General features: G+C 46.3%; 6 non-coding genes across 6 annotated transcripts; all 6 read left to right on the top strand.

The window, feature by feature from the left end:
- Window positions 1-589: 589 nt before the first annotated feature.
- On the top strand, window positions 590-780 carry LOC130313511 (U2 spliceosomal RNA). The gene has a single exon (XR_008861420.1). It is a non-coding gene; the product is annotated as a U2 spliceosomal RNA (small nuclear RNA).
- Window positions 781-2,868: 2,088 nt separating this feature from the next.
- LOC130313510 (U2 spliceosomal RNA) lies at window positions 2,869-3,059 on the top strand. The gene has a single exon (XR_008861419.1). It is a non-coding gene; the product is annotated as a U2 spliceosomal RNA (small nuclear RNA).
- A 2,083-nt stretch (window positions 3,060-5,142) lies between these two features.
- On the top strand, window positions 5,143-5,333 carry LOC130313522 (U2 spliceosomal RNA). Its single transcript, XR_008861430.1, has one exon. It is a non-coding gene; the product is annotated as a U2 spliceosomal RNA (small nuclear RNA).
- A 2,084-nt stretch (window positions 5,334-7,417) lies between these two features.
- On the top strand, window positions 7,418-7,608 carry LOC130313509 (U2 spliceosomal RNA). Its single transcript, XR_008861418.1, has one exon. It is a non-coding gene; the product is annotated as a U2 spliceosomal RNA (small nuclear RNA).
- Window positions 7,609-9,691: 2,083 nt separating this feature from the next.
- Window positions 9,692-9,882, top strand: LOC130313508 (U2 spliceosomal RNA). Its single transcript, XR_008861417.1, has one exon. It is a non-coding gene; the product is annotated as a U2 spliceosomal RNA (small nuclear RNA).
- Window positions 9,883-11,960: 2,078 nt separating this feature from the next.
- LOC130313507 (U2 spliceosomal RNA) lies at window positions 11,961-12,151 on the top strand. The gene has a single exon (XR_008861416.1). It is a non-coding gene; the product is annotated as a U2 spliceosomal RNA (small nuclear RNA).
- Window positions 12,152-12,848: the final 697 nt, after the last annotated feature.

Below are 12,848 nucleotides of genomic sequence, written 5' to 3'. Positions count from 1 at the left end.
GTGTAAACAACAACAACCCAGCTTTGTTGTGTATGTAACCATAGGGATTTGTGATGTCACCTAGAACCTTCACAGCAGCGACAGCTTTATGAGGAGCATCAGCACTGCTCTGCCTGAGCAGAACCATCACCGCCATAGGTTGTCAAATAACCCGGGTTTAACCCACACAGGTAAGTCCAATGGGGTGCAGGCATGTCCTCTATGCTTACAGCTTCCCGTGGGTGTTGGTTTGATACCGTTTGGGGACAGCCAAGGAGGCATCTGCAGGCAACAAAGGTAGGTGTGTGCTTGTGTGTGTGTTTCCTATGCAGATCCTAAGCCCAGTGTCACATGCAAGTAGGAGGAGTAAGAAGGGTTCCTGGCAAATCCGGGTTATGGATTGCATTTAAAAAGGCCCCGTGGGAGTGCAATGGGCCCCTGTCTTGCTGCTTAGCAATAATGGTATGGGTTTAGGTTCTGCTGTGTGTACTGGTGGTTGACTGCCCCCCAGCCCAGAGTGTGCATGGAAAATTGTCTGGCAGCCTCCCTGACAGCAAGCAGTGATAGTGCCCATGAAGGGGACCTTGTTGGGCCCGCCCCTTTCACGGTTATCGCTTCTCGGCCTTTTGGCTAAGATCAAGTGTAGTATCTGTTCTTATCAGTTTAATATCTGATACGTCCCCTATCTGGGGACCATATATTAAATGGATTTTTGAGAACGGGGGCCGATTTCGAAGCTTGCTTCCGTCGCCCTATGCATTGACCCGATATGGCAGTATCTTCGGGTACAGTGCACCACCCCCTTACAGGGTTAAAAAGAAAGATTCCTACTTTCATTGCTACCTGCTTGCTGGCTAGCCAGCTAGCCAGCCCTGTGGGCCTTGCTACTGCTGCAGCCAAAAAACAAAAGGTGGTGCTGCTGCTGCTGCTTCTGCTGCTTCTGCTTGTGTCTGGCCGCTGTTGGAGCGTCCAGGCACAGGACTTCTGCTGCTGCTGACTAAATGGCCTCCTTAATTGGATCATTTGAGTAGCCAGCACACCTGTGCAGGTAGGGCATGACATGATAGGCAGCTGCCTTGATAGCGGGTGGGTGCTGAATGTTCCTAATTGACAAAATAAGATTAATGCTTATGAAGAAATATAAAATCTCATCCCTTCCCCAATATCGCGCCACACCCCTACCCCTTAATTCCCTGGTTGAACTTGATGGACATATGTCTTTTTTCGACCGTACTAACTATGTAACTATGTAACATAACATGGGGGGGGGGGGTCTCCTGGCTGTTCACACAGGTGTGTCATTGCTGTACATTGACCATGCATTGCTTCTGTGGTATTGCAAAGGCAAAGACAAATGCTTCCAGCCATCCATTGCACTAATGGATTGGTCATCAGCTGGCTGTCTATGTCCCGCATCAATATAGACCAAAGTACAGAGGGTTAGGCTATGCTATTGTGCACCTACCTGATGCATCAGAAGGTGCGAGGCCCTTGCTAAATTCTGTGCACAGACTTTGAGATCTATACTTTAGACTGTATCTAAACCTGCTCCAACATGGACTGACATTCTGGCCTACTTTCAGCCGATGCGACTTGTCTGTCGCTGAACAGTCGCTTTTTATGTATTCAGCACCTATGTATAATGTTGTAAAAATGCTCTAGAAGCTAAAGTCGCAGAAATGTCACACATATTTGGCCTGCAACTTTCTGTGCGACAAATTCAGACAGGAAAAATCAGTATAAATCCTTAGAAAATTATCCCCCAGTGTCTCCATCTGCTGGCGGTATTGAATAAGCATTGCTGCACTGATGGGGTATGCATTAGACGAAAAAAAAGAAGAAAAAGAAGAATAATACGCCCAGAAAAGAGGCGAAAAGGAGAAAAACGTAAAAAAACGTGAAAAAAAAGTAAGAGGAAGAGAAGGGAAAAAAAGGTGGAAATGGGTTTAAAAGTGATTTCGGCGGAGAAATATATATATATATATATATATATATATATATATATATATATATATACGCGCACACACACACATATATATAAACGTATTCTCCGTTGAGATATTGCAGCCGCTGCTGTGTCCAGGCCCAGGAGCCTTAGCACTGTGCTGTGATGTCACTCAATACCACTGACATCACTAGGTGTAAACAACATCTCTCCTTTGCTGTGTATGTGACTATGGAGCTGTTTGGTGATGTCGTCTATTATGGCCTTCATAGAAGCAACAGGAGATTGTTGCATCCATCTAGAACCCTCAGAACTACAGTGCTATGATGTCACTCACTTCCACAGGCCTTGCAGAGTGTAAACAACAACAACCCAGCTTTGTTGTGTATGTAACCATAGGGATTTGTGATGTCACCTAGAACCTTCACAGCAGCGACAGCTTTATGAGGAGCATCAGCACTGCTCTGCCTGAGCAGAACCATCACCGCCATAGGTTGTCAAATAACCCGGGTTTAACCCACACAGGTAAGTCCAATGGGGTGCAGGCATGTCCTCTATGCTTACAGCTTCCCGTGGGTGTTGGTTTGATACCGTTTGGGGACAGCCAAGGAGGCATCTGCAGGCAACAAAGGTAGGTGTGTGCTTGTGTGTGTGTTTCCTATGCAGATCCTAAGCCCAGTGTCACATGCAAGTAGGAGGAGTAAGAAGGGTTCCTGGCAAATCCGGGTTATGGATTGCATTTAAAAAGGCCCCGTGGGAGTGCAATGGGCCCCTGTCTTGCTGCTTAGCAATAATGGTATGGGTTTAGGTTCTGCTGTGTGTACTGGTGGTTGACTGCCCCCCAGCCCAGAGTGTGCATGGAAAATTGTCTGGCAGCCTCCCTGACAGCAAGCAGTGATAGTGCCCATGAAGGGGACCTTGTTGGGCCCGCCCCTTTCACGGTTATCGCTTCTCGGCCTTTTGGCTAAGATCAAGTGTAGTATCTGTTCTTATCAGTTTAATATCTGATACGTCCCCTATCTGGGGACCATATATTAAATGGATTTTTGAGAACGGGGGCCGATTTCGAAGCTTGCTTCCGTCGCCCTATGCATTGACCCGATATGGCAGTATCTTCGGGTACAGTGCACCACCCCCTTACAGGGTTAAAAAGAAAGATTCCTACTTTCATTGCTACCTGCTTGCTGGCTAGCCAGCTAGCCAGCCCTGTGGGCCTTGCTGCTGCTGCAGCCAAAAAACAAAAGGTGGTGCTGCTGCTGCTGCTTCTGCTGCTTCTGCTTGTGTCTGGCCGCTGTTGGAGCGTCCAGGCACAGGACTTCTGCTGCTGCTGACTAAATGGCCTCCTTAATTGGATCATTTGAGTAGCCAGCACACCTGTGCAGGTAGGGCATGACATGATAGGCAGCTGCCTTGATAGCGGGTGGGTGCTGAATGTTCCTAATTGACAAAATAAGATTAATGCTTATGAAGAAATATAAAATCTCATCCCTTCCCCAATATCGCGCCACACCCCTACCCCTTAATTCCCTGGTTGAACTTGATGGACATATGTCTTTTTTCGACCGTACTAACTATGTAACTATGTAACATAACATGGGGGGGGGGGTCTCCTGGCTGTTCACACAGGTGTGTCATTGCTGTACATTGACCATGCATTGCTTCTGTGGTATTGCAAAGGCAAAGACAAATGCTTCCAGCCATCCATTGCACTAATGGATTGGTCATCAGCTGGCTGTCTATGTCCCGCATCAATATAGACCAAAGTACAGAGGGTTAGGCTATGCTATTGTGCACCTACCTGATGCATCAGAAGGTGCGAGGCCCTTGCTAAATTCTGTGCACAGACTTTGAGATCTATACTTTAGACTGTATCTAAACCTGCTCCAACATGGACTGACATTCTGGCCTACTTTCAGCCGATGCGACTTGTCTGTCGCTGAACAGTCGCTTTTTATGTATTCAGCACCTATGTATAATGTTGTAAAAATGCTCTAGAAGCTAAAGTCGCAGAAATGTCACACATATTTGGCCTGCAACTTTCTGTGCGACAAATTCAGACAGGAAAAATCAGTATAAATCCTTAGAAAATTATCCCCCAGTGTCTCCATCTGCTGGCGGTATTGAATAAGCATTGCTGCACTGATGGGGTATGCATTAGACGAAAAAAAAGAAGAAAAAGAAGAATAATACGCCCAGAAAAGAGGCGAAAAGGAGAAAAACGTAAAAAAACGTGAAAAAAAAGTAAGAGGAAGAGAAGGGAAAAAAAGGTGGAAATGGGTTTAAAAGTGATTTCGGCGGAGAAATATATATATATATATATATATATATATATATATATATATATACGCGCACACACACACATATATATAAACGTATTCTCCGTTGAGATATTGCAGCCGCTGCTGTGTCCAGGCCCAGGAGCCTTAGCACTGTGCTGTGATGTCACTCAATACCACTGACATCACTAGGTGTAAACAACATCTCTCCTTTGCTGTGTATGTGACTATGGAGCTGTTTGGTGATGTCGTCTATTATGGCCTTCATAGAAGCAACAGGAGATTGTTGCATCCATCTAGAACCCTCAGAACTACAGTGCTATGATGTCACTCACTTCCACAGGCCTTGCAGAGTGTAAACAACAACAACCCAGCTTTGTTGTGTATGTAACCATAGGGATTTGTGATGTCACCTAGAACCTTCACAGCAGCGACAGCTTTATGAGGAGCATCAGCACTGCTCTGCCTGAGCAGAACCATCACCGCCATAGGTTGTCAAATAACCCGGGTTTAACCCACACAGGTAAGTCCAATGGGGTGCAGGCATGTCCTCTATGCTTACAGCTTCCCGTGGGTGTTGGTTTGATACCGTTTGGGGACAGCCAAGGAGGCATCTGCAGGCAACAAAGGTAGGTGTGTGCTTGTGTGTGTGTTTCCTATGCAGATCCTAAGCCCAGTGTCACATGCAAGTAGGAGGAGTAAGAAGGGTTCCTGGCAAATCCGGGTTATGGATTGCATTTAAAAAGGCCCCGTGGGAGTGCAATGGGCCCCTGTCTTGCTGCTTAGCAATAATGGTATGGGTTTAGGTTCTGCTGTGTGTACTGGTGGTTGACTGCCCCCCAGCCCAGAGTGTGCATGGAAAATTGTCTGGCAGCCTCCCTGACAGCAAGCAGTGATAGTGCCCATGAAGGGGACCTTGTTGGGCCCGCCCCTTTCACGGTTATCGCTTCTCGGCCTTTTGGCTAAGATCAAGTGTAGTATCTGTTCTTATCAGTTTAATATCTGATACGTCCCCTATCTGGGGACCATATATTAAATGGATTTTTGAGAACGGGGGCCGATTTCGAAGCTTGCTTCCGTCGCCCTATGCATTGACCCGATATGGCAGTATCTTCGGGTACAGTGCAACACCCCCTTACAGGGTTAAAAAGAAAGATTCCTACTTTCATTGCTACCTGCTTGCTGGCTAGCCAGCTAGCCAGCCCTGTGGGCCTTGCTGCTGCTGCAGCCAAAAAACAAAAGGTGGTGCTGCTGCTGCTGCTTCTGCTGCTTCTGCTTGTGTCTGGCCGCTGTTGGAGCGTCCAGGCACAGGACTTCTGCTGCTGCTGACTAAATGGCCTCCTTAATTGGATCATTTGAGTAGCCAGCACACCTGTGCAGGTAGGGCATGACATGATAGGCAGCTGCCTTGATAGCGGGTGGGTGCTGAATGTTCCTAATTGACAAAATAAGATTAATGCTTATGAAGAAATATAAAATCTCATCCCTTCCCCAATATCGCGCCACACCCCTACCCCTTAATTCCCTGGTTGAACTTGATGGACATATGTCTTTTTTCGACCGTACTAACTATGTAACTATGTAACATAACATGGGGGGGGGGTCTCCTGGCTGTTCACACAGGTGTGTCATTGCTGTACATTGACCATGCATTGCTTCTGTGGTATTGCAAAGGCAAAGACAAATGCTTCCAGCCATCCATTGCACTAATGGATTGGTCATCAGCTGGCTGTCTATGTCCCGCATCAATATAGACCAAAGTACAGAGGGTTAGGCTATGCTATTGTGCACCTACCTGATGCATCAGAAGGTGCGAGGCCCTTGCTAAATTCTGTGCACAGACTTTGAGATCTATACTTTAGACTGTATCTAAACCTGCTCCAACATGGACTGACATTCTGGCCTACTTTCAGCCGATGCGACTTGTCTGTCGCTGAACAGTCGCTTTTTATGTATTCAGCACCTATGTATAATGTTGTAAAAATGCTCTAGAAGCTAAAGTCGCAGAAATGTCACACATATTTGGCCTGCAACTTTCTGTGCGACAAATTCAGACAGGAAAAATCAGTATAAATCCTTAGAAAATTATCCCCCAGTGTCTCCATCTGCTGGCGGTATTGAATAAGCATTGCTGCACTGATGGGGTATGCATTAGACGAAAAAAAAGAAGAAAAAGAAGAATAATACGCCCAGAAAAGAGGCGAAAAGGAGAAAAACGTAAAAAAACGTGAAAAAAAAGTAAGAGGAAGAGAAGGGAAAAAAAGGTGGAAATGGGTTTAAAAGTGATTTCGGCGGAGAAATATATATATATATATATATATATATATATATATATATATATATACGCGCACACACACACATATATATAAACGTATTCTCCGTTGAGATATTGCAGCCGCTGCTGTGTCCAGGCCCAGGAGCCTTAGCACTGTGCTGTGATGTCACTCAATACCACTGACATCACTAGGTGTAAACAACATCTCTCCTTTGCTGTGTATGTGACTATGGAGCTGTTTGGTGATGTCGTCTATTATGGCCTTCATAGAAGCAACAGGAGATTGTTGCATCCATCTAGAACCCTCAGAACTACAGTGCTATGATGTCACTCACTTCCACAGGCCTTGCAGAGTGTAAACAACAACAACCCAGCTTTGTTGTGTATGTAACCATAGGGATTTGTGATGTCACCTAGAACCTTCACAGCAGCGACAGCTTTATGAGGAGCATCAGCACTGCTCTGCCTGAGCAGAACCATCACCGCCATAGGTTGTCAAATAACCCGGGTTTAACCCACACAGGTAAGTCCAATGGGGTGCAGGCATGTCCTCTATGCTTACAGCTTCCCGTGGGTGTTGGTTTGATACCGTTTGGGGACAGCCAAGGAGGCATCTGCAGGCAACAAAGGTAGGTGTGTGCTTGTGTGTGTGTTTCCTATGCAGATCCTAAGCCCAGTGTCACATGCAAGTAGGAGGAGTAAGAAGGGTTCCTGGCAAATCCGGGTTATGGATTGCATTTAAAAAGGCCCCGTGGGAGTGCAATGGGCCCCTGTCTTGCTGCTTAGCAATAATGGTATGGGTTTAGGTTCTGCTGTGTGTACTGGTGGTTGACTGCCCCCCAGCCCAGAGTGTGCATGGAAAATTGTCTGGCAGCCTCCCTGACAGCAAGCAGTGATAGTGCCCATGAAGGGGACCTTGTTGGGCCCGCCCCTTTCACGGTTATCGCTTCTCGGCCTTTTGGCTAAGATCAAGTGTAGTATCTGTTCTTATCAGTTTAATATCTGATACGTCCCCTATCTGGGGACCATATATTAAATGGATTTTTGAGAACGGGGGCCGATTTCGAAGCTTGCTTCCGTCGCCCTATGCATTGACCCGATATGGCAGTATCTTCGGGTACAGTGCACCACCCCCTTACAGGGTTAAAAAGAAAGATTCCTACTTTCATTGCTACCTGCTTGCTGGCTAGCCAGCTAGCCAGCCCTGTGGGCCTTGCTGCTGCTGCAGCCAAAAAACAAAAGGTGGTGCTGCTGCTTATGCTTCTGCTGCTTCTGCTTGTGTCTGGCCGCTGTTGGAGCGTCCAGGCACAGGACTTCTGCTGCTGCTGACTAAATGGCCTCCTTAATTGGATCATTTGAGTAGCCAGCACACCTGTGCAGGTAGGGCATGACATGATAGGCAGCTGCCTTGATAGCGGGTGGGTGCTGAATGTTCCTAATTGACAAAATAAGATTAATGCTTATGAAGAAATATAAAATCTCATCCCTTCCCCAATATCGCGCCACACCCCTACCCCTTAATTCCCTGGTTGAACTTGATGGACATATGTCTTTTTTCGACCGTACTAACTATGTAACTATGTAACATAACATGGGGGGGGGTCTCCTGGCTGTTCACACAGGTGTGTCATTGCTGTACATTGACCATGCATTGCTTCTGTGGTATTGCAAAGGCAAAGACAAATGCTTCCAGCCATCCATTGCACTAATGGATTGGTCATCAGCTGGCTGTCTATGTCCCGCATCAATATAGACCAAAGTACAGAGGGTTAGGCTATGCTATTGTGCACCTACCTGATGCATCAGAAGGTGCGAGGCCCTTGCTAAATTCTGTGCACAGACTTTGAGATCTATACTTTAGACTGTATCTAAACCTGCTCCAACATGGACTGACATTCTGGCCTACTTTCAGCCGATGCGACTTGTCTGTCGCTGAACAGTCGCTTTTTATGTATTCAGCACCTATGTATAATGTTGTAAAAATGCTCTAGAAGCTAAAGTCGCAGAAATGTCACACATATTTGGCCTGCAACTTTCTGTGCGACAAATTCAGACAGGAAAAATCAGTATAAATCCTTAGAAAATTATCCCCCAGTGTCTCCATCTGCTGGCGGTATTGAATAAGCATTGCTGCACTGATGGGGTATGCATTAGACGAAAAAAAAGAAGAAAAAGAAGAATAATACGCCCAGAAAAGAGGCGAAAAGGAGAAAAACGTAAAAAAACGTGAAAAAAAAGTAAGAGGAAGAGAAGGGAAAAAAAGGTGGAAATGGGTTTAAAAGTGATTTCGGCGGAGAAATATATATATATATATATATATATATATATATATATATATATATACGCGCACACACACACATATATATAAACGTATTCTCCGTTGAGATATTGCAGCCGCTGCTGTGTCCAGGCCCAGGAGCCTTAGCACTGTGCTGTGATGTCACTCAATACCACTGACATCACTAGGTGTAAACAACATCTCTCCTTTGCTGTGTATGTGACTATGGAGCTGTTTGGTGATGTCGTCTATTATGGCCTTCATAGAAGCAACAGGAGATTGTTGCATCCATCTAGAACCCTCAGAACTACAGTGCTATGATGTCACTCACTTCCACAGGCCTTGCAGAGTGTAAACAACAACAACCCAGCTTTGTTGTGTATGTAACCATAGGGATTTGTGATGTCACCTAGAACCTTCACAGCAGCGACAGCTTTATGAGGAGCATCAGCACTGCTCTGCCTGAGCAGAACCATCACCGCCATAGGTTGTCAAATAACCCGGGTTTAACCCACACAGGTAAGTCCAATGGGGTGCAGGCATGTCCTCTATGCTTACAGCTTCCCGTGGGTGTTGGTTTGATACCGTTTGGGGACAGCCAAGGAGGCATCTGCAGGCAACAAAGGTAGGTGTGTGCTTGTGTGTGTGTTTCCTATGCAGATCCTAAGCCCAGTGTCACATGCAAGTAGGAGGAGTAAGAAGGGTTCCTGGCAAATCCGGGTTATGGATTGCATTTAAAAAGGCCCCGTGGGAGTGCAATGGGCCCCTGTCTTGCTGCTTAGCAATAATGGTATGGGTTTAGGTTCTGCTGTGTGTACTGGTGGTTGACTGCCCCCCAGCCCAGAGTGTGCATGGAAAATTGTCTGGCAGCCTCCCTGACAGCAAGCAGTGATAGTGCCCATGAAGGGGACCTTGTTGGGCCCGCCCCTTTCACGGTTATCGCTTCTCGGCCTTTTGGCTAAGATCAAGTGTAGTATCTGTTCTTATCAGTTTAATATCTGATACGTCCCCTATCTGGGGACCATATATTAAATGGATTTTTGAGAACGGGGGCCGATTTCGAAGCTTGCTTCCGTCGCCCTATGCATTGACCCGATATGGCAGTATCTTCGGGTACAGTGCACCACCCCCTTACAGGGTTAAAAAGAAAGATTCCTACTTTCATTGCTACCTGCTTGCTGGCTAGCCAGCTATCCAGCCCTGTGGGCCTTGCTGCTGCTGCAGCCAAAAAACAAAAGGTGGTGCTGCTGCTGCTGCTTCTGCTGCTTCTGCTTGTGTCTGGCCGCTGTTGGAGCGTCCAGGCACAGGACTTCTGCTGCTGCTGACTAAATGGCCTCCTTAATTGGATCATTTGAGTAGCCAGCACACCTGTGCAGGTAGGGCATGACATGATAGGCAGCTGCCTTGATAGCGGGTGGGTGCTGAATGTTCCTAATTGACAAAATAAGATTAATGCTTATGAAGAAATATAAAATCTCATCCCTTCCCCAATATCGCGCCACACCCCTACCCCTTAATTCCCTGGTTGAACTTGATGGACATATGTCTTTTTTCGACCGTACTAACTATGTAACTATGTAACATAACATGGGGGGGGGGTCTCCTGGCTGTTCACACAGGTGTGTCATTGCTGTACATTGACCATGCATTGCTTCTGTGGTATTGCAAAGGCAAAGACAAATGCTTCCAGCCATCCATTGCACTAATGGATTGGTCATCAGCTGGCTGTCTATGTCCCGCATCAATATAGACCAAAGTACAGAGGGTTAGGCTATGCTATTGTGCACCTACCTGATGCATCAGAAGGTGCGAGGCCCTTGCTAAATTCTGTGCACAGACTTTGAGATCTATACTTTAGACTGTATCTAAACCTGCTCCAACATGGACTGACATTCTGGCCTACTTTCAGCCGATGCGACTTGTCTGTCGCTGAACAGTCGCTTTTTATGTATTCAGCACCTATGTATAATGTTGTAAAAATGCTCTAGAAGCTAAAGTCGCAGAAATGTCACACATATTTGGCCTGCAACTTTCTGTGCGACAAATTCAGACAGGAAAAATCAGTATAAATCCTTAGAAAATTATCCCCCAGTGTCTCCATCTGCTGGCGGTATTGAATAAGCATTGCTGCACTGATGGGGTATGCATTAGACGAAAAAAAAGAAGAAAAAGAAGAATAATACGCCCAGAAAAGAGGCGAAAAGGAGAAAAACTTAAAAAAACGTGAAAAAAAAGTAAGAGGAAGAGAAGGGAAAAAAAGGTGGAAATGGGTTTAAAAGTGATTTCGGCGGAGAAATATATATATATATATATATATATATATATATATATATACGCGCACACACACACATATATATAAACGTATTCTCCGTTGAGATATTGCAGCCGCTGCTGTGTCCAGGCCCAGGAGCCTTAGCACTGTGCTGTGATGTCACTCAATACCACTGACATCACTAGGTGTAAACAACATCTCTCCTTTGCTGTGTATGTGACTATGGAGCTGTTTGGTGATGTCGTCTATTATGGCCTTCATAGAAGCAACAGGAGATTGTTGCATCCATCTAGAACCCTCAGAACTACAGTGCTATGATGTCACTCACTTCCACAGGCCTTGCAGAGTGTAAACAACAACAACCCAGCTTTGTTGTGTATGTAACCATAGGGATTTGTGATGTCACCTAGAACCTTCACAGCAGCGACAGCTTTATGAGGAGCATCAGCACTGCTCTGCCTGAGCAGAACCATCACCGCCATAGGTTGTCAAATAACCCGGGTTTAACCCACACAGGTAAGTCCAATGGGGTGCAGGCATGTCCTCTATGCTTACAGCTTCCCGTGGGTGTTGGTTTGATACCGTTTGGGGACAGCCAAGGAGGCATCTGCAGGCAACAAAGGTAGGTGTGTGCTTGTGTGTGTGTTTCCTATGCAGATCCTAAGCCCAGTGTCACATGCAAGTAGGAGGAGTAAGAAGGGTTCCTGGCAAATCCGGGTTATGGATTGCATTTAAAAAGGCCCCGTGGGAGTGCAATGGGCCCCTGTCTTGCTGCTTAGCAATAATGGTATGGGTTTAGGTTCTGCTGTGTGTACTGGTGGTTGACTGCCCCCCAGCCCAGAGTGTGCATGGAAAATTGTCTGGCAGCCTCCCTGACAGCAAGCAGTGATAGTGCCCATGAAGGGGACCTTGTTGGGCCCGCCCCTTTCACGGTTATCGCTTCTCGGCCTTTTGGCTAAGATCAAGTGTAGTATCTGTTCTTATCAGTTTAATATCTGATACGTCCCCTATCTGGGGACCATATATTAAATGGATTTTTGAGAACGGGGGCCGATTTCGAAGCTTGCTTCCGTCGCCCTATGCATTGACCCGATATGGCAGTATCTTCGGGTACAGTGCACCACCCCCTTACAGGGTTAAAAAGAAAGATTCCTACTTTCATTGCTACCTGCTTGCTGGCTAGCCAGCTAGCCAGCCCTGTGGGCCTTGCTGCTGCTGCAGCCAAAAAACAAAAGGTGGTGCTGCTGCTGCTGCTTCTGCTGCTTCTGCTTGTGTCTGGCCGCTGTTGGAGCGTCCAGGCACAGGACTTCTGCTGCTGCTGACTAAATGGCCTCCTTAATTGGATCATTTGAGTAGCCAGCACACCTGTGCAGGTAGGGCATGACATGATAGGCAGCTGCCTTGATAGCGGGTGGGTGCTGAATGTTCCTAATTGACAAAATAAGATTAATGCTTATGAAGAAATATAAAATCTCATCCCTTCCCCAATATCGCGCCACACCCCTACCCCTTAATTCCCTGGTTGAACTTGATGGACATATGTCTTTTTTCGACCGTACTAACTATGTAACTATGTAACATAACATGGGGGGGGGGTCTCCTGGCTGTTCACACAGGTGTGTCATTGCTGTACATTGACCATGCATTGCTTCTGTGGTATTGCAAAGGCAAAGACAAATGCTTCCAGCCATCCATTGCACTAATGGATTGGTCATCAGCTGGCTGTCTATGTCCCGCATCAATATAGACCAAAGTACAGAGGGTTAGGCTATGCTATTGTGCACCTACCTGATGCATCAGAAGGTGCGAGGCCCTTGCTAAAT

Source organism: Hyla sarda, unplaced genomic scaffold, assembly GCF_029499605.1.
Source record: "Hyla sarda isolate aHylSar1 unplaced genomic scaffold, aHylSar1.hap1 scaffold_1775, whole genome shotgun sequence".
Taxonomy (NCBI): domain Eukaryota; kingdom Metazoa; phylum Chordata; class Amphibia; order Anura; family Hylidae; genus Hyla; species Hyla sarda.
Note: the sequence above shows the minus strand (reverse complement) of the source record. Positions and strands in the feature narration are given on the sequence as shown.